The sequence below is a fragment of the Bison bison genome, unplaced genomic scaffold (genome assembly GCF_000754665.1).
Source record: "Bison bison bison isolate TAMUID 2011002044 unplaced genomic scaffold, Bison_UMD1.0 scf7180017864181, whole genome shotgun sequence".
Lineage (NCBI taxonomy): Eukaryota > Metazoa > Chordata > Mammalia > Artiodactyla > Bovidae > Bison > Bison bison.
The window spans coordinates 2,607,192-2,634,529 of NW_011494753.1; positions in this window are offsets into that span (position 1 = coordinate 2,607,192).

Below are 27,338 nucleotides of genomic sequence, written 5' to 3' on the forward strand. Positions count from 1 at the left end.
ACGTGGGGAGTGGGAAGGAGGCTCAAGAGGGAGGGCATGTATGTATACATATAGCTGACTCATGTTGTTGTACAGCAGAAACTAACACCACATGGTAAAGCAATTTTACTCCAATGATAATAATCATAAGAATAATGAAAAAAGGAGAAGACATGTATGTAATCTCACCCAGGGCCCGGCAGAGCTCCTAAAACCTTTGGAATGTCCTGAGTGGTGAGTGTCTTCTGTTCTTCATCAGGAGCCCTTGGAGCCCAGCTGAATTTATGCCAATGGGGTGACTGAGGATGGGGTCAGCATCAAAACCAAGAATAACCTCTTGGTTACTTGGAACTTGCAGCCCCACCCACTGACCCCTGGGAAAGGGTTTAGTAAAAGTTATTTAGTCATGTCCGACTCTTTGCGACCCCATGGACTATACAGTCCATGGAATTGTCCAGGCCAGACAGAACACTGGAGTGGGTAGCCGTTCCCTTCTCCAGGGTATCTTCCCAACCCAGAGATCGAACTCAGGTCTCCCTCATTGCATGCAGATTCTTTACGAGCTGAGCTGCAAGGGAAGCCCAAGAATACTGGAGTGGGTAGCCTGTTCCTACTCCAAGGGATCTTCCCAACCCAGGAATCGAATCGGGGTCTCCTGCATTGCAGGTGGATTCTTTACCAACTGAGCTATCAGGAAAGCCTGGGAAGGGGGTTGGGGCTACAGATTAAGCTCTATAAAAACTCTTTAACGAGGAGATGGGATGAGCTTCAGGGTGAGTGAACATGTCCACCTGTCGGGGTGTGATGCAGCCCAGCTCCACAGGGACAGAAACACTGGCTCTTGGACCCCTCCAGACCTCCCCCAATGTACCTCCTCACCTGTTTCCTTTAAACGCCATTTACATTAAACTGGTGCTTGTAAGTCAGTGTTCCTCTGAATTCTGTGAGCAGCTGTAGCAAATTAATTGAACCTGAAAAGCAGGTTTCGAGACCCTCCAATTTATAGCTAGTTGGTCAGAAGCACAGGTGACAACCTGGGCTTGGGACTGTCTGAAGTAGGGGCTGTCTTGCAGGACTGAACCCCTAACCTGTGGCATCTGGTGCTCTCTCCTGGTAGATGATGTCAGGAGGGAATTAAATTTGTTGCAGGAAGGGGGATCCCTTCCAGGGCCCAAGAGTAGGCTGTTGTCTAACATTTGGAAATGAATTGTCCAAGGAGATACACATGCTGACAAAGCAAGAGACTTTATTGGAAAGAGGCTCCTGGGCAGAAAGAAGGAGATTAAGAGAACCCAGGAGGACTGCTCTGCCATGTGCCTCCCAGTCTTAAGTTTTATGGTGATAGGGTCTGGGATTAGGGTCTGGGTTGTCTCTGACCAATCATCTTGCTTGGCCAGTGGGAAGGGACCTTGGGCTTGGGACTGAGTCTTCTGAAGAGCTGACTGCCTCACATGCCTCTGGGACAGTCCTGTGCATGCGTGCTAAGTTGTTTCAGTCATGTCCAACTGTGTGTGACCCCATGAACTGTAGCCCTTCAGGCTCCCCTGTTTACGGGATTCTCTAGGCGAGAATACTGGAGTGGGTTGTCATTTCCTTCCCCAGGGGATCGTCCCAAGCCAGGGATCAAACCTGGGTCTCCTGCATTGCAGGTGGATTCTTTACTGTCTGAGCCGCCAGGAAAGTGGTACAGAGATGCTGGGCAGACAATGTGGGCCCAGGTTCCCCTAGGTAGCCACAGATAACAAAGGCCCTGGAAAGGCAGCTTCAGTCAGGGAAGGCGGAAAGGCTCAATGTGGGGGTAGGGGGTAGTGAGGGGTGGAGGGGGCTGAGCGCAAAGCCAGCAGGACCCAGTGCTTCCCTCCCCCAGCCAGCAAGCACATGTTCCAGACAACCAGCCTGGGATGGGAGCTGTACCCCCCACAGCAGGAAGCCCAGGGTGGAGCTAGGGAAGCAGACACCAGACAGCTTGTTATCTGGAATTCTCTGCAGGGCAGGCCTCCCAGGGAAGGAAGAAACGCTCTGGCCCAGCCCACAGCATTGACAGGGCCTCATCCAAACAGGGGACGGGAAATGTGGGGAAGCTACTATGGAAAAAGCTTGCACTGAGGGGTCGGGCCAGCATCCCCGTGATCCATCCTTTCTTTCTTGGGGACCCTTGCAAGCCCAGCTCCTTCCACCAGAACTGAGGCACAGGGCCCAGGCCCCAAGGAAGGGAGTAAGGGTGGCTGTGGGTGGTTTTCCGTTTACTTTCTCTGCACAGCACTGTCGTCAACTCCAGCAGACGGCCTCCTCTGGCCCCCGTGACGTCTGGGGACACAGAAGTCCCTGATTCTCTGAGGGCTTCTTCTGCTGGGAATCACCCTGGGGGAGAGCCTCCGCTCCGGGCTTGGTAATGTCTTCAAAGCTTCAAAGACTGCAATGAAACCTGGTGCCTGGCAAGTGATGGCTCATTAACTCTGGCCCCATAATAATTATTATTTTTTTAATTAATTTATTTATTTTGGTTGGGTTGGGTCTTCATTGCTGTGCAGGCTTTTCTCTAATTGCTGAGACCTAGGGCTACTCTCTGGTTGTGGTGGGGGGCTTCTCATTGCGGTGGCTTCTCTTGTTGCAGAGCATGGGTTCTAGGTCACACGGGCCTTAGTAGTTGTGGTTCCTGGGCTCTAGAGCACAGGCTCAGTAGTTGTGGCACCTGGGCTTACTTGCTCTGCATTGTGTGTGATCTTCCTGGATCCAGGATTGAACACACCCATGTCTCCTGCATTGGCAGCTGGATTCTTTACCACTGAGCCACCAGGGAAGACCCTGGTCCCAGAATTCTTGTCTCCAGACAGAGAATGACAGGCCCAGAAAGGGTGTCATCATGCTTTCCAGCTGCTGTAACAAAGCAGTACAGACTGGGTGGTTTATGAACAATAGAAATACACTCTTCACTGTCTGGAGGCTAGAAGTCTGAGATTGAAGTACCTATAGGGTTGGGTGAGGGACCTCTTCTGGGTGGCAGACTTCTCACTGTGTCCTCACAAAGGCGAAAGGGACAGTCTAAGGAGCTCTACATCTCTTATAATCTCTAATGAATAATCTCTAAACCCATTGATGAGGTCTTCATGACCTAAACACCCACCAATAAACCATCACACTGAGTGTACAGATTCCAACATGTGAATTTGGGAGGGACACGATGCTCAGACCATAGCAAAGGAGGTAGAGAGAGACTGGGCCACCTGAGCTACGGACAGTAGACTGGCTGTCTTCCCAAGTGCCCAGGGCATGAAGGCCACTGGGAGAGTAAACTCGGGGTGGTGATGTGTTGCCTGCCTGGGCTCCCTCAGTGGGCCCCACTATATCTATTCTTTCCTTAATAATGGAACCCTTGATTTTGATAGTGGCACATGGCTATCTGAACCAATTCTGACCAATGGAATATGAGTGGCATCACCAAGAATAACTTCCATTCCAGGAATTAGGTGTTTTTTTCTTTTTAATTTAATTCAATTTTATTTTCCAGGAAGTAGTTTTGAAAGGATAGGGCAAGTCCTTCCTCCCTTTTTATCCTTCTGCTGCTAGAATGTCAACATGATGGCTGGAGCTGAAGCAGTCATCTTGGGCGATGAGATAATCCTAGGAATGGAAGCGGCACATAGGTGATCCTGGGAGGGGTGGAGCCAGAGCCTCAATATGCTGCAGCCTCCTTAACAGACCTTCCTCCTCACACATGGAGAAACTGGTGTCTTGTTTAAGTCACTGTTGTTTTAGGATATCTTTCACTCACAGCTGAAGATAGTCGTAGCTGCTATACCACTCTCAGAGGTTTTAGAGTGAATTACATTTCTCATGAAAAAAGTCAGCCAGTGATTACAAGTGATCTCACTGCACAGGAGCACCATAGCTAAGCTCAGGCAATTTACTTAGGGATGACCCTGGTCTTGTCAGGGACAAGGCCTCCTACACGTGGCCATGTTACCATGACTGTGGTGACAATGGTGTGTGTCTGTGAGTTGTTCAGTCACTCAGTCGTGTCCAACTCTTTGTGACGCCATGGACTGCAGCAACCCAGGCTTCCCTGTCCTTCACTATCTCCCAGAGTTTGCTCAAACTCTTGTCTATGGAGTCGATGATGCCATACAATTATCTTGTCCTCTGTCATCTGCTTCTCCTCCTGCCCTCAATCTTTGTCATCATCAGGGTCTTTTCCAATGAGTTGGCTCTTTGCATCAGGTGGCCAAAGTATTGGAGCTTCAGTTTCAGCATCAGTCCTTCCAATGAATATTCAAGACTGATTTCCTTTAGGATTGACTAGTTTGATCTCCTTGCAGTCCAAGGGACTCTAAAGAGTATTCTCCAGTGCCACAGTTCAAAAGCATCAATTCTTTGGCGCTCAGCCTTCTTTATGGTCCAACTCTGGAACTTACAGGCACGCAAAAGAAGGAAACCAGCTCAGGTGTCCAGGGGCAGACGGAGCACCCTTTTACTCTCCTCCCCTCTCCAACCCCCCTGGAAATGGCAACTGAGCACCATCCCAAGCAGACCTGAGGGATGGGCAAGGGGCACAGGTGAGTAACGGTGGGCTCCTGCCTGACATACTTTCAGAAAATAAAAACAGGCATGACTGTATAGATTTGTAAGCCAAGGTAGAGGAGACTGCAGCTCAGCCCGTGTGCAGGAGGCAGCCCAGGTAGAGGAGCTAGGCTCCCCAGCACCTGGGGAGGCTGTGAGCTCAGTCTGCAATTGAGGAACAGGACTGGCTGGGGGCTTTCCTGCAGGGAAGGGGAGTGATGGTGGAGGGACTGTCCACAGAGCCTCAGGGTGAGCACTCCGCTTACTTGGAAGCTCCACCAGAAGGCTGGCATTGTCCGGTTTGGGCTTGAAAGTGACCCTGAGGGTATCACTGGCCAGGTCTCTGGGGTGAAGAGGCCCAGCCCCCTCCACTGAAGGCTACGGATAATGTATTACCGATGAGTCACTCTTTGGACGGAGCTGGAGCCAGTCTTCTCGGGAAAGGGAGAGGCCTGCTGAGGAAACAGCCCTAGACCACAGGGGGAGCCTTGCTGGCTGTCCAATCACCTCATTCTCGGATGTGCAAACTGGCGACTGAGAGAGATAGTCACCACAAGAGAGAAGGACCCGGATTAACCAAGTAAGAGCCGTCCCAGGAAGACAGATAATAAAGGCGATGAGCAGAACTTAGAAATCATAGTTAATATCTCAGATGTTTGAGGAGGTACTGCATTCACAAAACAAGAACAAGTAGCCAGAAAAAGGAAAAGTCAGGGAACAAGAAAAAGTTCAGAGAGATTAAAAATGTGATTGTTATACAAAAAATCAGGAAAAGGACTGGAAAACAGAGTCAAGGAAACTTCCCAGAGTAGGGCAAAAAGATGAAAAATATGAAAGACAGTTAAGAGTTGTGTGGTGTCAGTCCAGGATGTCCAAAATATGTCTAATATCAGTTCAGAAACTAATAAGATTCAGCTTAAGCAGTGCTTAGGGAGAAATTTATAGCTTTAAATGTCTACATTAAGAAAGGGATTTCCTTGGTGGTACAGCAGTTAAGATTCTGTGCTTCCAATGCAGGAGGCACAGGTTCTATCCCTGGCTGGAGAATAGATCCCACAAGCCATGAGGCCAAAAAAAAAAAAAAAAAAAAGAGGAAAACCTCCAAATCAATAATCTAACATCTAATCTTCCAGCTAAAAACACTGGGGGAAGAAAGGAGCGCAATAAATCTTAACAAGGCAGAAGGAAAAAAATAATAAAGATTACAACAGAAATTAGTGAAACAGAGAATCTAAAAACAATAGAAAATTCAGTGAAACCAAAAGCTGGTTCTTTGAAAAGTTCAACAAAATTGACAAACCTTTAACTAGATTGACTAAAAAAAAAGAAGATTCAAATTACTAGAATCAAAAAGGAAAGAGAGGACATTACTACCAACTTTATGGAAATAAAAAGGATCATAAAGGAATACTATGAACAGCTCTACGTCAGCAAGTTAGAAAACTTAGATGAAATCAACCAGCTCCTAGAAAGATACCAGTTACCAAAACTGACTTAAAAAGAAATATATGGGGCTTCCCTTAGGGCTCAGTGGTTAAGAATCTACTGTTAATGCAGGGTACACAGGTTCAATCACTGGTCTGGGAAGATCCCACATTCCTCAGGGCAACTAAGGTACGCACAACTACTGAGCCTGTGCTCTAGAGCCCGTGCTCTGAAACAAGAGAAGCCACCACAATGAGAAGCCCCAGCACGGCAACAAAGAGTAGTCCTGGCTTGCCGCAACTAGAGAAAAGCCCTCGCAGCAAAGAAGACCTAGCACAGACAAAAAATAAATAAAATTATTAAAAAATCATTTGCCAAAATCCAACACCCCTTCATAATAAAAATTACTCACAAAGCTAAGAAACAGAAGGAAATATCCTCCACCCAACAAAGGCATCTGTGAATCACCCACAGGTAGCATCATATTTGGTGAAAGACTGGACCCTTCTCCTCAGATCAGGACCAAGACTGCTTTACCACGTTTATTCAAAGTGTGCTGGAGACTAAGCTGTGTAACTGTCATCACTGGACATAAGAATGCCTGGTCAACCATAATACCATTTCAGGAAGTGCTTCCTGGGAATGCCAGGGGCAGAAATCCAGGGAAGGGGGTCAGAAATCCAGGGAGGGAGGAACTGCTGGGATGTGTCTGGCTGGTGTTGAACACTTATAGTTTTTTGTTTGTTTTGTTTTGGGGTTATTTTTTGGCCTTGTAGCATGTGGGATCTTAGTTAGCCAATCAGAGATAGAGTCTGTGCCCCCTGCAGTGGAAGCCTTTAATCACTGAATCACCAGGGAAGTCCCTGAACACTTATGTTTTAAGCGTTTTTCTGGATGTTATATTATATTCACAATAAAGAGGGAAAATAGGAGGAGAGAGATGAGAGCAAGTGTGAAACCCTTCCATGTCATGTTATTGGAGGCAGATGTGGATTTGAGACTTTTTCCCCTGGTTCATGGTCATATTTGAAGATCTCTTCCCCACCCTGACCCCCTCATCCTCCCCCAGGAGAGGGGACCCTCTTGAATATTGCTCCTACATCGCTGCCACCCAGGCAGACTCAGCCTCTGACCCAAACTAGACGTTCTGTGCTGGCCAGCCAACCATGCCCAGCTGTCTTCCTTAGACATACGTCTTCCTGCCTCTTCTCAGGCAAAGTCATCCTATTTTTTGTTTGTTTTTAATTTTTTTTCCCTTGGTTTTTAAAATTGAAAAAAAAATTTTTGCAAGTTCATCTTAATTGGATGTTAGGTAGTGTGGATTTTACCAGACTGGAGGCTCGATATTTTTGTATTTTGAGAAATATTTTTGAGGTTTTTATTCTAAGATGCAAATAAGTTACTCAGAGTTTTTTGATCTTTTTTGGTCTTGCTTTTGTGATTTGTCAGGTGAGTTTGGAGCTGAGCTCAGCCTAGACCGGAGAGTCTGGTTTAACCCTGAGCACCCACCCACCCCTGTTTCTCAGTGAATCTGTTACTCAGTGAATGTGAGGTTCCAGTCTGGCTGGTGAAGGTGGAGCCCCATGTGAACACCCAGCACTGGTCTTTTCTCCTTACAGTGCTCTCCACAGGCATGTGCGAGTGCCCCCAGGGAGCACTCTGCACACCCTCACGGCTCTGTCTTGGCAGCAGTCCCCTTGGGGTCCTCTGTCCTAAGAACTCTAGCTGCCTTTATCTCCTTGGATGTCCAGCTCCATCTTCTGAATTTGGGGAGCCCTCTCTGTTCATCCAGTAGGCCCCTTGTGTGCTCTGCAGCCCATAAACCTCTCGGGCAGTGAGTGGGGCCACCACGGGGCTCACCCATCCATTTCCCATCTCCCAGGGACCACCATCCTTCCTTGACCAATGTCCTGTTGTTCATGAGCTTGTCTGGTTGTGTTGGTAGTTTCAGGAGGGAGGGTAAATCTGACCTGTGCAACTCCATCCTAGGTGCACCCCTGGTAGGTGGGCTGTACCACGGGTGGAACAGGACAGAAGGTTCTGAGCACAGGGCAGGCAGGGGTCTCAGAATTTCTCTCTACTGCCTTTTTTCACAGGCAGGAGCTGGGGAGGGAGGAGGCCTGAGGAGACAAAAGAGTACAGGGGAGAGAGGAGAGCCAGAGGATCAGGGGACCCTGCGTGATGTCAGCAGCACAGAGGCCCAGAAGCCCCTTGACCAGAGGGCCGGGTGAGCCCCAGCACAGCTCTGACATTCAGGCTGTGGTCCATGCCTAGGTGAGGTGACCAGGTCCTCGCTTTTGATCGCCAGGGAAATATGGTTCCCTGGGTCCACCCCACTGAGATTCGCCTCCATAACCCTTCTTTCAAAGTCACCCCTCTTCTCAGGCCCCAGTGCTGGGTCAATCCATCCAAGGCCAGCCTCTCGGCCTTGGTCCTGCTGGCCTCTCTAGTTCACAAGCCTGAGAACAGTCCGTTTGTTTGGGTAAAGCCAGAAACCCTCAACAATTCTCTGTCCTGAAATTCTCAAGAAGAACTTGTTTGTTTTTAACTTGAGCCTCTGCCTGGAAAATCTGAGTGACTTCAGCGACAAAACCCTGGACACCAGTGCGTGCATGTGTGCTAAGTCACTTCAGTTATGTCCAACTCTTTGTGATCCCATGGACTGTAGCCTGCCAGGCTCCTCTGTCCCTGGGATTCTCCAGGCAAGGATACTGGAGTGGGCAACCATTCCCTTCTCTGGGGGAATCTTCCCTACCCAGGGATCAAACTTGGGTCTCTTATGTCTCCTGCAGGTAGGTTCTTTGCCACTAGGGAAGCCCCCTAGTACCAGTAGGATATTCAAATGAACCACACAGACCACTGACCCCCACCTTTCTCTGAACTTCATCAGGACGTGCAGGGCTGTCTGTGCTGAGGCAGAAGACTGGCCCACAGGGAAGTTCAGCCTTTGCTGATGGTGGCCTGGCTTCTTGTCCTAGTGCTTCCACAACATGGGACAGGGCCCAGCCCCTATTCTCCCTGGACGGATGTGTCTGGCTGTTGGTTTCCTTAGACCACATGGCAGGCCCAGTCACCCCACGCCAGGCCGAGACTGCCTCCCTTTTGGGGTCTCCCTTGGCCTGAGCATACTGCAGGGCCCGGGAATGCCGGCCTTCCATCCTCCTTCCTTCGCTGCCCTCCAGAGGACAAAGACAAGCATCCAGGCTCCTCTGCCAATGGTGGCTGCCCCGTGTTCACTGGGGCTATGACAGCCCAGTGCCCTGGTCAGCACTTGTCTCTGCGGGTGAGTGTGCTTGGTTTCTCCCTGCTAGTGGGTATGCTTGGATTCTAGAGTCCTTGAAGGCCCCAGGGATCATCAACTAAGACACGCCCACACTGGATGCTCAGCCTGAGAGGTCTTCCCAAGCCCTCAGTCTGGACACAGGCTGGCCTGGCTGGAGGAGGGCTGATGCTGATCATCATCTTTGGCCCCAAAGCCAGTCCCTCAGGGATGCAGCCACCCCAGCTGCTCCTGCCCATTCCATGGGGGGTGATGTTCACCACGATCTGTCTCTCAGCTGCCCTCCACCCTGCAGGGTTCCCAGGCCCCAGACAGCTAGGAGACACAGCTCCTCACCTTTCTCTTTTGAGCACCTGCTGCATGCAGGGAAGATGCTATAGGCACTAAGGGAAGATAGAATGAGGCCCAATGAGTCCTACTGCAGGAGATTATGCCTGTCGGAGGATGGAAGGCCAGTATCCTCCTGACAGCTGGTACTGGAGCCTGGGGTAACACGCATCGGCTCAGTGCCTTGCAGCCATGATCTTGTCCCAGGTGGCATCTTGATCATCCCTATTCTGCAGATGGAGAAGGAGGCTCAGAGGGTTTGTCTGCTTGCTCAGACTCACACAGCCAGACAGGCGCTGGCCAACATGGTAAAATGCCAGATCAGTCCCAGCAAGAGACAGGCAGGGAGGGTACACAGAGGAGGTGGCTTTGACCTAGGCTCCGGGGATGGGCTTGCAGACAGAGAACAGAGAGGAAGGGTGGAGAACAAAGGGCATAGATGAATCAGGGTGCTGGCTATCCACTGAGCCTGGCCCTGGGGTGTGTGGCAGGGGCAGGATGGGCTCAGGTCTGGGTACCCCCCGCCACCCCAGGTCGCAGGGGTGTGGAAGGTATTCTGCTAGGTAGTGACTCCTTCCATAGGGCTAGACCTGCTGGAGCCTGAAGGTGGTTATGAAGAGAAATCTAAAACAGGTTTGTGGGTGAGTCAGTAGCTGGGAGTGCACAAAAAAATAGGCCTCTTGGAGGTCTTCCCTCAGCTCCTGCAGATCGGGTGGCCGCCCACGCCTGCTTGCTGGACGGCCAGGACCACAGTGACCCAAGGACCAGCGGGAGCAGGTTTGCTGGGCCGCAGGGTGCCTTCCTGCGGGACCTGGCCTCACTGTTTTGTCTATAGTGCTGCAGGGGGTGGGGGAAGGGACGCTGGCCAAGGCTACATCTGAGACCTTGTTCCCAACCACAGACGGGGCGGGTTGGTCGGAAAATATTCCTTTCCTGAGACATAGAAGCTCAGCCTCTTTGAATCACTTGGCCACTTCCTTCCTGTGTGTGTCTTACGCACACTGGCTGGGGGACCGGGCGGGTTCAGGGTGTGTTGTTGTTGCTTGTTTTTAAGTTTATGTCTACTGTCTTGTTCCTTTTCAAGTTGCACGAGAGAGGGGTGGGGTTCGTCCTAAGAGGCCTTTGTCACTGAAGCGGATGTCGGAGATGACTTGGGTTTTCTCTGCAAGTGAAAAACCTCTACTTGTGAGAATGAAAAGGAAGAAGGGTCTCCTTAGGGCCACAGGTAAGGACCTTCACAGGTGACATCATGCTTAGTCTCAAATCAGCCTCAAGATGCAGGTAACACAGATAAAGAATGTGAGGACCAGGGAAACTGTGGTTGCATCTTGGAGCCACTGTTTGCTGCATCTTAAGTCCAAGTTGTTCCTGGACATCCATGGGCCATGTCAACATTCCCTCCAGTGTCTGTGCCAGCGGGCACCCAGTCTTCCCCCACCCCTTGTCTCCGCTCTGCTAAATGTGTCTGCTAATGGTTTCCTGAGATCAAGGGAACTTTGGCTTGCCAGTGTTCCTTTCTCTTTAGGTAAACAGAATACAAAGGGGTTTCTCCAACATCCTTGGCTGTGACTCACAGGAGATGACACAATTCATGTGGCAACCCCATACACACACACACACACACAATTGTACACATGTATATATGCATATGTGTATAAACATGTGTACATGTGTAGACAAATGTTTATCTATAACGGAGATAATTTTCACAAGAAACACTGGCTGTATGTGCCCCGCACTCAGCCTCTCTGTGATACATGCACATTTTCTGTATAGTTGCACACACACAAACATGTGAATCTGTAACTGATGCAACATTTAGGAAACATCAACTCGCCCTGTATATGATACACTTGATGTGTGATCCACCCCATTTTCTGCCAGCTGGCTCCTACTGAACTGTGTCCATACATTAGTGATCATAGTTGATGTGTCAATGGTTGGCAAGCACTGAAAGGGAAGTGGTTGTGTTGGTGGGCCTCATAGTCCCGCACCCCATGCCCTGGCACCTGCACTCCATGCAGTCAGGCATACCTCCTTGCCAACACTTGTTGTAATTTGATTTTTATTCTAGTTGGATCTAGTCTAGTGAGTGTGAACTAGTATCAATTGTGGATTTGATTTTTACTTCCCTGTCAGTTAATGATGTTGAACATCTTATGACCTCTTTGTTGAAATATCTATTCAGATCCTTTGCCCATTTTTAATTGGGTTATTTGAGTTTTAGTTGTTGAGATGTCACGGTTCTTTGTATATTCTGAATGCAAGTTCCTTATCAGATACACGATTTGCAGTTTTTTCCCTCCCATTCTGTGGGTTGTCTTACTTTTGTTGCCTTTGCTTTTGGTGCTGTATCTAGTCTAACCCAAGGTAATGAAGATTTATTTCTGTTTCCTTCTAAAAGTTTTATAGTCTTAGGTATTTCATTTGGATTTATGTTTCATTTGGAGTTAATTTTTGTATACCATGTGACACCTCAACAACTGAGAGAGTCATTTCCTAGGCAGGTTGATAAGAAGTCTAGGGGTCCCCAAGGAAAGAGGGGTCTGGAATTCTCAAGGAGGAAGAAAGGACAAACTTTTTTTCCTCTACATTCTTTAGGATTATATAACAATAATGTATCCTGCCTGGGGACAGTCTCTGGATTAAACCTTCTGGCTAATTCTGTTACCTTAAAATGTAAATTATGGGAGTAGGTCTGGTCTTTACAAGGATTATATAACAATGTATCCTGCTTGAGGACAGTCTCTGGATTAAACCTTCTGGCTAATTCTGTTATGTTAAAATGTAAATTATGGGAGTAGGTCTGGTGAGGTCTTTACAACCTCCAGACATTCTTTGGATTCATTGGATAGTATATAACTCCATTGCTAACCTACCTCTTCTGATGTCTATGTCAGAAGCTTTCTCTATCTCCTTTATACTTTAACAAAACTTTATTACACAAAAACTCTGAGTGATCAAGCCTCGTCTCTGGCCCCAGATTGAATTCTTCTCCTCTGGAGGCCAAGAATCCCGGCGTCTTTGAGTGGTTCAACAACAACCTTTCACAACCAAAGGGCCTTCAACTGATTGGGTGAGGCCCACCTGTTTTCCAGAGGATAATCTACTTTACTCAAAGTGTACTGATTCATATGTTAATCACATCTAAACAATATATTCACATATATATCCATATATACATATGTGTGTATGTGTGTGCTTAGTCGCTCAGTCGTGTCCAACTCTTTGTGACCCTTTGGACTGTAGCCTGCTGGGCTCCTCTATCCATGGGATTCTCCAGGCAAGAATACTGGAATGAGTTGCCATGCCCTTCTCCAGGGGATCTTCACAACCCAGGGATCGAATCGTGTCTGCTGTGTCTGTTGGATTGCAGGTAGATTCTTTACCCATTGCTGCTGCTAAGTTGCTTCAGTCGTGTCCGACTCTGTGCAACCTCATAGACAGCAGCCTACCAGGGTCCCCCATCCCTGGGATTGTCTAGGCAAGAATTCTGGAGTGGGTTGCCATTTCCTTCTCCAATACATGAAAGTGAAAAGACAAAGTGAAGTCAATCAGTCGTGTCCGACTCTTAGCGACCCCGTGGACTGCAGCCTATTAGGCTCCTCCATCCATGGGATTTTCCAAGCAAGATTACTGGAGTGGGGTGCCATTGCCTTCTCCAATATATATATATGTGTATATATATATACACACACACACATACATATATACATATACTGTGTGCCTGAGTAGTTGGGGCAAATTATGGACAACAGGTAAGATATAAAAAACAAAAAAGCCCAACTGCCACTTCTGAAGAGCCTGAAGCAAAGCACATGCCCCCTGCACACACAGCACTACTCAACACAAATCACCTAAGCCCCACTCCGGCCCCACCCCTGGACCCACCCTGACCCTCACCCCATATAAGGAACCACCTCCCCCCACCCCACCCACATCGGGAAGCAAGCAAGCAAGGGAGCCTGTTGTTTGTTCCTGCTCTCTCTGCTGCAGCAGAGGCCCCAATAAAGTCTCGCCTAAATCTCTTGTCTGGCCTCTGATCAATTTCTATTGATTAAGGAGGCCAAGAACCCTGGTCGGTAGTTGGGAGGAGCCCACCCATAGGCCCCGCGGCAGCAGAAGGCATTCTGGTCCTGGCTGGAGGCCTCCACAACCTTCTAGGTCTGCAGGTGGGTCCCACACCCTGATGGCCTAGGACCCCCACTCATGGCCACCCCTGTCCTGGGTGTCTTGGCCCAGGCAGAGGTATGGAACATGAGACAGGGTCGGTTTGGGGCCCACTTTGGGAGATATGAAGCAGAGCTCAAGGGGAGAAAAGATAGAGGCTGAAGAATCACACTTGAACTGGGCCCCATGTTGACTCTGATCAGCTTCTAAGTGCAGGGAAACGCTGCTCTTAGCAGCTAAGCAGCTGCATCCTCCTCGGGCCGGGAGGTCAGCAGGGAGATGAGACCCAGGTCATTTCCAGTCCTCTTAGCCTAGTTCCAGCTGAGCAGAGCCCAGTGGGCATCAACATGACCTCATCCAGATGCCGAGTGCCTCTCCAGCCCCCACCCCTTGGCCTCCGGAGGTATGGGGACACTTGTCACTTCTCAGGGCACACTGGCCCTTCTCCTCTGGTCCCCACTGGGGCATGCGTTTGAGGTCAGCGGCTGTGTGCCTGGTGTCCAGCCACTCTTGGCTCTGCCCACCTCCACGTCCTGTGGCACCAGCAGCATCACTCAACAGCTGTTTGCGCACACCTGATGCAATGCTTCTTTTCTGAGGATGTGATCCTGCTGCTACTGCTGCTGCTGCTGCTAAGTCACTTCAGTCTTGTCCAACTCTGTGAGACCCCAGAGACGACAGCCCACCAGGCTCCCCCATCCCTGGGATTCTCCAGGAAAGAACACTGGAGTGGGTTGCCATTTCCTTCTCCAATGCATGAAAGTGAAAAGTATAAGTGAAGCCGCTCAGTCGTGTCCGACTCCTAGCAACCCCATGGACTGCAGCCCACCAGGCTCCTCCATCCATAGGATTTTCCAGGCAAGAGTACTGGAGTGGGTTGCCATTGCCTTCTCCATGTGATCCTGCAAAGGGACTCAAAACAGTGAAGGCAAGTGAAGAAGGAGGGCTTGTGACCAAAGAAACACCTACTGCTCATCAAGAAGCACAATTTCAGGCTAGGGCTGTCCACTCACACAGTGGGCAGTGCTGCTGCTGGAAAGCAGGACTCTGCTTCATTTTCTTAATGACATTTTTTTTTGATGTGGACCATTTTAGAAGTTTTTGTTGAACTTGTTGCAATATTGCTTCTGCATGTGGGACTTTAGTTCCCTGATCAGGGATCGAACCTGCACTGCATGCATTGAAAGGTGAAGTCTTTTTAAATTTTATTTATTTATTATTTGTTTTTGGCTGCGGTCAGTCTTCATTGCCATTCAGGCTTTTCTCTAGTTGCAGCAAGGAGGGGCTACTCTCTAGTTGTGGTGCCTGGGCTTCTCTTGTTGCGGAGCACAGGCTCTAGAGCACAGGCTCAGTAGTTGTGGCACACAGGTTTAGTTGCTCTGCTGCATATGGGATCTTCCTGTACCAGGGATTCAACCCATATTCCCCAAATGGCAGGCTAATTCTTTACCACTGAGCCACCAGGGACACCCAGAAGGCAGTCTTAACCAATGAACCACCAGGGAGTTCCCAGAATTCCGCTTTTGATGTTGTATTTGATATGCACACAGTCCGCTCGCATGGGTGCAGAAGTTCTCACTGGGCATCTTCATCCAGGCTCACACCAGCCAGGACACCCAAACAACACACACACTCTGCAGGCGGGCGGATGCTGCCTTGGAGTGTGGGTGACCAGACCCCAGTTCCCTGCCTCACTGTTCCCTTTACCTAAATCTGATTTCCAGCGCTTTTCAGATTGCTTTCCACGTCCTTCTGTCATGCATGTGTAAAATCTATTCACAACTTTATCAAAACATCTCTTTGGGGAAAAGTGAGCTTGGGAAGAAAGTGTGAACGTTGAGTCCTGTTTTTCCAAAAGACTCTCCATTTGCACCCCCACTGGAAGCAGAGTCATTTTCACGAGCTGCTTGGGAATTTCCTGTTTATTTACCCGGGCTTCCAGACAAACCGGGACTCCGGCCCCGCCTCCCCCCACAGCAGTCAACTTGGCACAAGGAGACGTCTGGCCTGGCTGGGGAGCTAAGAGTGACTCACCTCAAACCTTCCCACCCCAGCGGCCCCTGCCCACTGGGCTGCAGCAGATGGAGGCTCCGGGCACCTGGGACCAGAGGGAAACCCCCACAGGACACCTTCCAGCAAGAGAGAGGAGACAACCAGATCTCAGCCTGGAACAGAGCAGGCCTGTCGCCCCTCTATTCTCCCTGCAGCAGAATTGGGGGTGGCTGTGGAGGAAGGACTGTGCCCCCCTTTCAATGGCTAAGTCAGAGGTCTCTCTTGGTAACAGTCACATTGCACTTGAAAATATGTGGGTTATTTTCAAATATCTTTTGATATTAATTTCTAATATAATTCCACTGTGATAAGAGAACAGACTCTGTATGATTTCATCACCTTTAGACCAGGACATTTTTGCACCTTGTTTTACGCCCCTGGATATGTTCCAGTGTCTCCTGATTTATAGTCTATGGGAACTTGAATAAAATTTGTATCCTGCTGTTGTGTGAAAATTGTATAGATCTTTATTATATTGAATTGGTTCATGGTGCTTTTCAGATCTAACTATATACTTCTACTTCTCTGTCTAGTCTTTCTATTAATTTTTTGTGAGTCTGATATTGAAACTCCAGTTAAAAATCTTAATTTATTTACTTAAAAAATAATTGTAATATGTAGTGACTTTGTTCTGTATTTTCCAAGTTTCCTGTAAATGTTGTCATACTTTCATAATTTAAAAAAGAAGAAAAAAAAGAGAAACGTGCCCCTGAGATGGGCATAATGTGTACACAGGAGATCCCCAGAGAGACCAGAGACACCTCCCTGGGCAGACATGCTACCAGGCATGGACATGCGCACGCACATGCGCACGCACGCACACACACAGAGGCACTCATTCCCCTCAGCCAAGGCCTCCTGTATACTCACTTCCTCTTCCTTCCGTGAAGGCCACATCACAGCCAGGCTTGTGGCTGCCCTGCCAGGCCTGACACTGGGAGTCTTTTCTCTCGGAGGCTTGCAGGCAAGACCATCAGACAGGCCAGCCTCACCCCTACATCCACCCTGGGGGCAGGGAGAGGGTTGCAGGGAGGGTTGGTCCCTTCCCCGCTGCTGCCCCTCCCGTTGCCTATGGCCTCCGAGCCCATTTTGAGCCCCTGCTGCTCTGCTCCACTATTTCTCAGACTTCAGTAGGTAATTCCATAGTCAGGAGGGAGCAGCCTCCATGGTCCAGGGCTGCGGAGGCCAGGAGGTAGATGGTCCCTCGGAGCAGGAAGCCACAGGGCCCTCAGCCAGCGCGTCCTGGGTTCCCCATGCCCCCAGCCCCACCAAGCTCACCCCGCCCACAGGCCTGTGGCTGGCGGAGCAGTCCAGTGACGGGTGATCAGCAGTGGCAGGTTCTCTTCAATTCTTTCCTTTCTCCCAGGTTGATTTCCATCTCAAGAGAAGTCCCAAGATTCAGAGGATTCAGACAGGAAGAGAGATGAATTCTAGGAACGGAGTTTTCATGATGGTTTAACTTCAACATAAGTGGAGATGGTCCTTCTCCCACCTCTGTGCCTGGGTAGTTGAAGGGGACACCTGTCCCTCAGGTCACTAAGCTGGGCTTGCCAGAGAAAATCCTGATGCCTACGTGCTGTGGACTCAGTTTCTATGTGACAACCCTGCATCCACAATTCCTACCTTAAGCCCTAATCTTCTAGGTTATGGGATGAAGAGGGGGCCTTTGGGAGGTCATGAGGGTGGGGTCTTCAAGAATGGGATTGGTGTCCTTTAAGGACAGCCCAGAGGAACTTCCTTGGTGGTCCAGTGGCTAAGAGTCTGGCTCCCAGTGCAGAGACTGTGGGTTTGATCCAACATGACACATGTCGTGCGGTGTGGCCAAGAATAAATAAATAAATAAAATACTAGGAAGTGGGCTCTCACCACACATGAACCTGCTAGCACCTTGATTGTGGGACTTCCCAGTCTCCAGAATCATGAAAAACAAATCTCTGCTGTTTATAAGCTGCTCAGGCTCTGGAATTCTGTTCTAGCAGCCCCAACAGATTACTACACCAGTTAAATTTGAGTGGAAAGTCAACGGAAAGCTGTTGTTAGTATAAGTATGTTCTAAATATTGTCTTCATCATTGATCAGAAATTCAGATTCAACTGGGTATCCTACATTTTATTTTTTCTTTCTAATCTGGCCACCCCACCCATACCTTCTGTCTGAGGCTCGTTTCTCCTCCAAGAAGCAGCTGACTGGGGGATGCGTATGGTCCTCTTCCCACAGGCCCTCTACCCTGCCAGGGGTCGCTCCTGGTGGGTCCTTCCCCTTCGTCAGTCCTCCCAGCCCTGCTGTTCTTCATTCTGCCCAGTTGGCCCTTCCCACCCCATCTGGCCCTGAGCCTCCGGGGACTGGCCTCCAGTGCTCCTGAAAGGTGTGCACCCTAGCCGTCCCTCTGTCCCCGCTGTCCCCTGGCCTTGCCTCCAGCTCCTCCACCCTCTCTGGGCCTCTCCTCCAGCAGAGGTTCACCGAGTACTTTCTCAGCTCCAGGCCAGGTGGAGCGGGGAGCAGTGGGGGGAAGCAGGACTCCAGGGCCCAGACCATCTACAGGGTTTGCAGAGGGCCTTCTCCTTGCTGTGTTCTCACATGGGGGGAGTGGGGAGGTGGAGGGAGGTGGAAGGAGAGAGAGAGAGAAGCAGCTCTGGCCTCGTCTTATAAGGACATTAATCCCATCACAAGCTCCCCAACCCCATGACCTAATCACCCCAGAGGTCCCACCTCCAAATCCCATCATATTGGGGCATAGAATTTCCATATATGAATTTTGATGGGCACCCAAATATTCTGTTCATCACCATCTGTAACAGAAAGCAACGACAAAGGAGCATCGCAACTATTACCCTACCACTTTCAGCAGACAGGGATCCCCAGCAAGCGTTCTTCACAGCCAGATTCTCCCCAGGGACTCGCTGCCCTCTCCTGAGGCACGATTTTCACCATCCACCCTTGGGCATCTGGGAGTCCAGAGCATCCACAGGAGATGAAACCCAGTGGGTTTCATCCATGGTCACAAAGCACCTGCCATATGGCTGCCAGAATCACAATACCTGAAGCAGGAAATAAGCACAAACATTGACCAAGTAGGAAAGGGCCCTAGGGGTTTTTTTGGAGGGTGGACGTGGTGGAGAGGAGCCTTCAAAAAATATTCAAAGGTTAAAGCTACTTTTAAAACATTTTTCCTTTAGAGGCAGTGATTTGTGATTATATCTATTGCATATCTCTTTCAGGCACCCAGAGAAGAACTTTTTAACACATGGTATCAAAAAATCTAACTGATGTCATTGATCATTTTTAAATAAAAACTTGTTTTTGAAGTGGATTGCTTGCTTGATTATTCATTTTGTTTCTCAGCAGGGAAATGAATGGATCTGACATATCCCCAACCCTCTTGTTGGTGGCAAAGAGATTGGTCTTTTTTTATCATAAAGCGTTGAGGACTTCCCTGGTGGTCCAGTGGTTAAGACTTCACCTTCTATTGCAAAGAGTAGGGGTTTGATCCCTGGTCAGGCAGCTAAGATCTCATATGTTTTGCAACTAAAAAACCAAAACATAAAACAGAAGCAAAAAGAGACAACTCATTGGAAAAGACCCTGATGCTGGGAAAGACTGAAGGCAGGAGGAGAAGGGGATGGCAGAGGATGAGATAGCTAGATAGCATCACTGACTCAATGGACCTGAATTTGACCATTCCAGGAGATAGCTCACTCGGGGAGATAGTGGAGGACAGGGAACCCTGGCACGCAATAGTCCCTGGGGTCGCAGAGTCTGGCGTGACTTACAGACTGAACAACAATTGTAACAAATTTGATAAAGACTTTAAAAACAATCCACATCAAAAAAAATCTTTAAAAAAATTGTGTGTTGAGTCCAAACTTCTGATTTAATTACTGTTGGGTGCACCACAATCCGTTACATATTTCAGATCACAGAGCACAAACAGCAGCAGAATCTAGACCTACAGAATTAACCAGCCAGAATATTAGGTTTGAAAGATGTGCATGGTTGGTTTGCTAAAGACACCTTGCAGAGGTTTTTGTCCCCCTCTGTGTATAGGAAACAAAAGGATGAAAACCCTGCTGTGGATCTTCTGGCCGGCCTGATGTCTCAGGAAAGGGGACTTTGCCTGAGGGACCCTCCTTCACAGCCTCCTGGGAGCCTCAGGTCCTGACCACCAGGGGGCAGAACTGGGCACGCTGTGGTGCCTACGTGGCCACCTAGCCTGTCTCCAGGGAGGCTGGCAGGTTACCTTCCCTCTTTTCTAGAAGCAAATACAAAACTCACATGTAATCTCCAGCTGGGTCACCTGTGAAGGGCAGAATGAATACGTTTACTACTGTAGATGTTTAAAATGATTAATCAACAGATTTAGAATTAGTCACCAATCCAAAGGACACCTTAGCCTCCTGTTGGGGCAGTGTCATTTACACTTCCCAGGACTCTTTCCAGGTGGCACTGGTGATAAAGAATCTGCTTGCCAATTCAGGAGACATAAGAGATGAAGGTTCAATCCCTGGGTCAGGAAGATCCCCTGGAGGAGAGGAAATGGCAACCTACTCCACTATTCTTGCCTGGAGAATCCCATGGACAGAGGAGCCTCATGGGCTACAGTCCATGGGGTCGTGAAGAGTCTGATACAACTGAAGTGATTTAGCACAGCACACATAGGACCCATCACCTTCTCTGAGTCGCTTGCTTGTCCTTTGGGCTCTCCGTCCTCTCCTCCCAACCCCCCTCCTCAGGTGGCCAGGCTTCTAGAGGCAAAGGACACACACAAATCCCGTACATTCCTGAGTCCCACACACTCCTGACCCTGTTTCCACACTGAGCGGTCATTCCACCAGCTGTGCTGCTTTTACTGAGGTCTGTAAGTCCAAGCGTTCGGGCCACACATTTGGACCTACTGGATATCAGGGCTCTGCCAGGGCGGAGGGGGCCCTAGGAAGGCAGGACTATCCCCATTACTTTGCCAGGGGGCCTTGACCACTTCCCTGGGGCTTGTTCTAAGACACCTCTCCTGCCAGAATGGGATCATGTGCCAGCCCTTGGTAGAGAGTGCAGACAGCGCTATGCATAGTCATGTGTGTTCCGCTCAAACAGGCTTGGGGCAGAGACAGCGGAGTGCAGTGCAGGGTGGGCCATGCTGTCTTCCTGGGGGCAGCCTGGGCTGGGGCAAGGACTTGCCTTTGGGGCCCCCAAGCAGGTGTGTCATCAACAGGTGGAGATCCATCAACCCAGAGAGGATGCTCCTCTTGGCCCCCCACCTCCAGTACAGGCCAGCACCGCTAGCTGCTGGACACATGGGCTTCCTGAGACCCCCAGCTTCCCCTCTCCCGGCGGGCATGTCTGGGACAAATGTAGAACTCAGGGCCGGTTGATGGCTCTGTGTGCAGCCCAAGGTGGATGTTGTTACTCTCACTGGGCCACGGTTTGTTGGTCCACAAGCTGCCATGATGATCCTCTGTGGTGGTGTAAGAGTGGCCAGGCCATGCCAGGACATCCCCAAGCCTCCTGCAGGGGCTCCCTGAAGCCTCCCCTGGTCCTGGGACCCAGGGTGGAAGTGGCCACTGCCATAAGGCAATTGTCATTGTCCATCCTCTTGCCAGGAGCTTCTACAGTAATCGGTCACTGCCCCTTTCCTGACCCCAGGGGCAGGAAGCTGATCTGTCTTCTTCCCAGGCGGGTCCCCAGCGTGGGCGTGCCCAGACAGAGCAGTCTCCTGGTCAGGTCAGGTCAGTGTTTCTGTAAGGAATGCTCACTCCACCTGCCGGAATACCCTTAACCCCTTCTCCATCTGATGCAACTCTCCACTCCTTATCCAGAGATTCCTGCTTGGAGCCCAGCCGGGCTCTGGGAAATGCAGAGAGGGTCCTCAGCCCCATTCCCTGGGCAGCTGCCTGCTGGGCTCACCTGGCACACAGGGGAGAGCTCCTCTTCCACATGGAGGGGAAAGGTACCATCACACCCATGGGTTGTGCCCCCTGGGCATTGGGTGAAATCAGACAGACGACCTGATGTCCCAGAGCCAAACATGCAAGCAAGGAGATGCGCTTGTGTGACTGTGGCCAGGGAAGAGAACAGACGGAGCTCAGCTTCCAGGAGAAAGGGACTCATGGGGAGAGGGCAGAGGCAGGAAAGACAGATGGCACAGCTCTGTGCAAACACACCACGGGGCCTGCCCAGCCCTGTGCTTCTACACACATGCCCACTCAGGTGTGTAAAAGTCTGTATATGCCAGCAGTCCACGTCCACCCAGGCTGCTCCAGGGACAGGGTTGGTTGGAAGGTCAAGAGGGCTATTGCACAGGGATCCAGAAAGATGGACCGGGTATGCTCATGTCTCAAGTAACCAAAACCATTGCTGGTGGGACTGGAAATCCAATAAACATATTTAGAAACACTGTTTGGAATTTTTTTCTTTTTTTAGCCTTGCAAGATGTGGGATCTTAGTTTTCCAACCAGGGATTGAACCCACACATCCTGTGTTGGAGGTGTGGTGTCTTAATCACTGGATTACCAGGTAAGTCCCTGGAAATTTCTAGTAAAGTGAAAAATATACTTATTCTGTGGGCCAGGAATTTTGCTTCTTTTGTATTTTCCAGAAGAAATGAAACCTAGTGTCCACAAAACATTCACAAAGGCTCATGGTGGCTTTATTCATAATATCCCAAACTGGAAGCAACCTGTTCACTAACAGAAAACTGGATACACAAATTGTGGTGCAGTCACATTGTCCAGCAATAAAACAGCTACAAATGACCAAGGCCCACATCAATCTGGGTGAATCCCCAAAACCTGTGCAACAAATGAGAACTGGCCCCAAACAGGACATATTTGGATTCCCTTTGTGTGTTTGTAAGGACAAAGCAAATCTAGAACAGCCTGGATAAGAGCTTATCCAGGTAGTGTCCAGGGAGTAGACATTTGTCAAAACGTGCCCAACTGTAGTTGAATTTGTTACAATATTGCTTCTGTTTTTTGGGTTTTTTTTTGGCCCCAGGCATGTGGGATCTTAACTCCCTGGCCAAGGATCTAACCTGCACCTCCTGTACTGGAAGGTGAAGTCTCAACTCCTGGACCACCAGGGAAGTCCCCATTTTGGGGATTTTGAAGGCAGCCTATGAGCCATTTGGGCTTCCCAGGTGGTGCTAGTGGTAAAGAATCTGCCTGCCAATGCAGCAGGTTTGATCCTTGGGTCGGGAAGTTCCCCTGAAGGAGGGCAAGGCAACTCACTCCAGTATTCTTGCTTGGAGAATCCCATGGACAGAGGAGCCTGGCGAGCTACAGTCCATGAGGTTGTAAAGAATTGGACACAACTGAAGCAATTTAGCACATACACATGCATGTGGGCCATTTGGCTGTGCCCTCCCAAAGCCTTTACCAAAGAACCTGTAAGGCCACCAGGTATGGGTGGGGGCCCCTGACTTCATCTCCTAACTGACCCAATGGCAGTCAGTGTTTGAAGCCAATAGTAAGGCTGCAGAGAGCCCAGAGGGCAGATGACAAAGCAGAGAGCCAGGGTTCTGGACAAAGCCAAACCCTCCTCTCTGCACATGACAATTCCTCTTTCCAAGAAACAGCTCCTGGCTACTACTGGGTCTTGGTGGGGGCTGAAAGGGTGGCTGGGATGTCAGCGAAATGCAGTCCTGAGCCCAGTGCATGATGGACTGAGTGTGAGCTGGCCCACCCTTCCATGAAGTCGGGTCTACGTGGCAGCATTCTGTCATCTCACGGAGGTGTTGCGTGGGAGCCTGAGAAAACCCAGAAGGCGCATGTCAGTTGAGTGAACAGGTAGCTCAAACCCTGCAACACGTCCTCTTGCTTGTGAACTTCTTTCCCTCCGTTGACACCTCCTGGGACGTTCCCAGGGACCGGATGGTCAAGGCAGCCTGATTTCAGATTGTTCTCCGTGATGCACTGGCTCTGCTGAGAGCGGGCTATGAAGGCATGACAGCTCTAATGTCAAGTGTCCCTGGAAGACAGCGGGGAAGGGAAACCATCCCCATGGATGGCACTTGAGCAGAATGACTGATTATTGCTTTTTTGGATTGAAAGATGGCCAGAAGAATTCACCTACACAGTGATTCTTCCCCTTCCCCTACCACTTTGGGGACCTTTGGCAGTGTCTGGCAACATTTTTGTTGGTCATATTTAGGTGGAGGGAGCTACTGGCCTCTAGGTGGTAGAGGTCATCCAGGGATGTTGCTGCACTTCTTATAATGCACACAGGACTTTCCCCTAAAGAAAATGATGGTCTAACCCCAAATGTGATTAACGCCACTGTAGAGAAATCCCGATCCAACACATATATGTATGGCTGAGTCCCTTCACTGTTCACCTAAAACTGACTCAACATTGTTAATTGGCTATACCCCAATACAAAATGTTTTTGGTGTTAAAAAAAATAAGATTTAAAAAGAGAGAGAGAGAAAAGAAATCCCAATCCACACTGATTTATGGGCAGGGGCAAACAGTTTACTGGATGGTCAGGAACTTGAAAAGAACAGAATTCAAAGATCTGCGACCAGGAGATGTGGTGACAAAGGAAGACGTCTGTAGACAGCTCTCTTAATGTATGGAGATATCATGTCCCATGTTTATGCTCATTACAAATACCTCATTCAGGGACTTCCCTGGTGGTCCAGTGGTTAAGACTCCAGACTTACAGTTCAGGGAGCTCAGGCTCCATTCCTGGTCAGGGAACTAAGATTCCACAAGCCCAGGTGGCCAATTTCTTTTCTTTTTTTAAAGAAAGAAATGCAGAGATCTCAGGCTGCCCCACACCTAAGTCAGAATCTGCTTTAAAGATTCCAGGGGACTTGTGTGCATCTTACAGTTCGAGAGGCCTTCAACCTGAGAGGTAGGCTGTCAGGAGGTGCCCAGTCTGCAGTCGCTGGCAGTTCTGATGATGTGTGAATGTCGCTGTTGAGTTAAGGGTGTGGGAGGAGGTTTTGCTTATGAGATGGAACCCAGTGCTCCTAAAAGGGCCACCGGGACCACCAGGGTGCTAGTGGACATCCAAGCGCCCTCTCCTCAAGGGGCGGGGGGAGAGGGATGGGGGCACAGGTGGGAGGCCAGGGCAGAGCCGCCACCCGCATCCCAGGGAGGCAAGTTCGCTTCAAAACCCTGAGTGGGCCCGATGGCACGCAGATGACCGCTCCATGGAAGAGGCCAGTTGCCAAGGTTGGGGGGGGGAAAGCCCCTCCCCAAAAGCATGTAAAACATACCCATCAAAAAGCAAAGGGCTATAAATGTCTTTATTTCTCTCCCCATTCAATTGCTGTTGAGTTCCCACAGGCACGAGGCAGACGCCAGCTAGCACACCACTTTCCGCAGCATGACTTGTGTCCTATCTGTGTACTTATTACTACCTGGGTGGCTGGCATCAATGCAGGTTCCGGCACCACTAGAAACCTGTGACCAAACGCATACACAGCACGGACGGAGGATCGCTGGCCTCCGGGTGGACCAGATTGCAAAGGAGACACTGACCGCGTGGAAAGGACAGCCGGGCAGGCGCGGCCGCGGCGCGCGCTCAGGATCCAGGCCGCAGGCTCCTCGCGCCGCCGCCGCCGCTCCCCACGGTAGCAGTATGAGCAGCAGCGCTGGATCTCGGGCGCCAGTAGTTCTCGCCCTGGCAGCGCAGCTGCGCCGGCCCCGCACCCCAGCTGCCCTAACCGTTCAAGTGAGCGGCCCGCGCGTTGGCATCGGTGAACTCCAGGCCGGCCTGCGCCGGGCCAAAGTCCTTGGTGTAGCTCTGCGACTTGGGTTCTTCCGTCTCCGCCGCCCCCGCCCGGGTGCCTGGCGGCAAGCGGTTCTGCTGCCGATACATGGCGCACGGCCACAGCGCGCCCACCTCCTGCACCTGAGGGACGCTCTGTCTCCCCGGCGCCCGGAGGCTGCAATGGAGGCCTGGACGTTGCCGCCTGAATGCCCGCCGCAGGTACGAGGCTCGCGCGCTCCTTGAGCTTGAGCACCGGCTCGGTGGGCAGCCGGCCCCACGGGCCCCGCGGGCCCCGCGAGCCCTCAGCCTCTGGCCTACCCGGCGGCCGCTTGATCTTGGAGGCAGCGGGGGAGGCTTCGCGGCGCCGCTGCTCCTGAAGCACTCCTGCGCGCGAATCAGGTAGTAGCCGATCACCTCTTCCTGGAATTGGTGCCGGTGGCTGGTGAGCAGCAGGCCCGCGAAGATGAATCTTTGCTCGTCCTGCACGGCGGCGCGCAGGATGTTGAGCTCAGCTTCACGTCCATGCTGTACTTCCAGCTGTCGCCGGGGGCCTGCCGCCTTGTACGTGGGCGACAACGCGGTCTTCTCTAAGGACACCCACGACCACGTCACGATATAGCCCAGGATCTGGACTCTAGAGCCACACTGCCACCGACTGACACTTGTGCCATCAGTAACACGGGGACCTGCCTTGGGAGCCTGTGAAGACGAGATACACGAAAATGCTGAAGGAGGAAAGGGCCCCGGGGAAGTGCCAACCTGTTCTGGGTCCTGAATGTGTGCCAGCCATGCCCCTCACTTGCTTTCCTCTTGAAACTTAAAAAGTACTGGTTACGGGACTTCCCTGGTGGTCCAGTGGCTAAAACTCCGAGCTTCCAGTGCAGGGGTCCCAGGTTGAATCCCTGGACAGGGAACTAGATCTCGCCTGCTGCAACTAAGATTCGGTGCAGTCAGTCAGTTCAGTCGCTCAGTCGTGTCTTTGCGACCCCGTGGACGGAAGCACCGTCAGGCTTCCCTGTCCATCACAGACTCCCGGATCTTGCTCACACTCATGTCCATAGAGTCGGTCATGCCATCCAACCATCTCATCGTCTCATTTATATTTGACACGGTGCAGCCAAATATAAATATTTTTTAAAAACATTGGGTAGGAGACCATTTGTAAGCTGCTTCTTCTATTTCTTTTTTTTTTTTTTTTTAAGCAAATCCCTTTTCCTGGGACTTTACTATTGAGATTGCGCCCGCGCGCGCGCACACACACACACACACACACACACACACACACACTTAGAGCAACCGGAGGCAGATCGAACATGGGTCCTCCCTGAGAGTAGTGGGGTGGAGGTGCAGGGGGTGGGAGGCACCTTTCTCACTGCCCTCCCCGCCCAGGAGAAGGAGAAGAGAAGGAGGTGTGCCCAAAAATTACTCCCTCGGTTCCCAGCTTTTTCCAAGGACCCACACAGTGTTATAATTAATTCCCCTCCGTGGCAGCATATCGTGTTCCGATCTCGGCAGAGAGAGTTTTGGTTGTGACTTGCCTACGGTTTGTTTTCTGCATAGGCGTGTTTATGCCTCTCCTTCTGGAGAAACTAAGGGGACAAAAACTCCCCTAGCCGGAGCGCGCGCCTACGTCCAGACCCGCAGGCACAAAGGCGCACAGGCACGCGTTCCAGACGGGGCCCGGGCGGCGGTGGCCGAGGGCAGGCCTGGGAGGCCCCGCGTGAAGGATGCGCCCCGCCCGCCGGTCCGTCCCGGCGCACGCCAGGCTTCCCCGGGTCTCGGAAGGGATCCATAACCGCGTCACATTCATGCAGCTGCGAAGAAGGTCCAGCTTAGC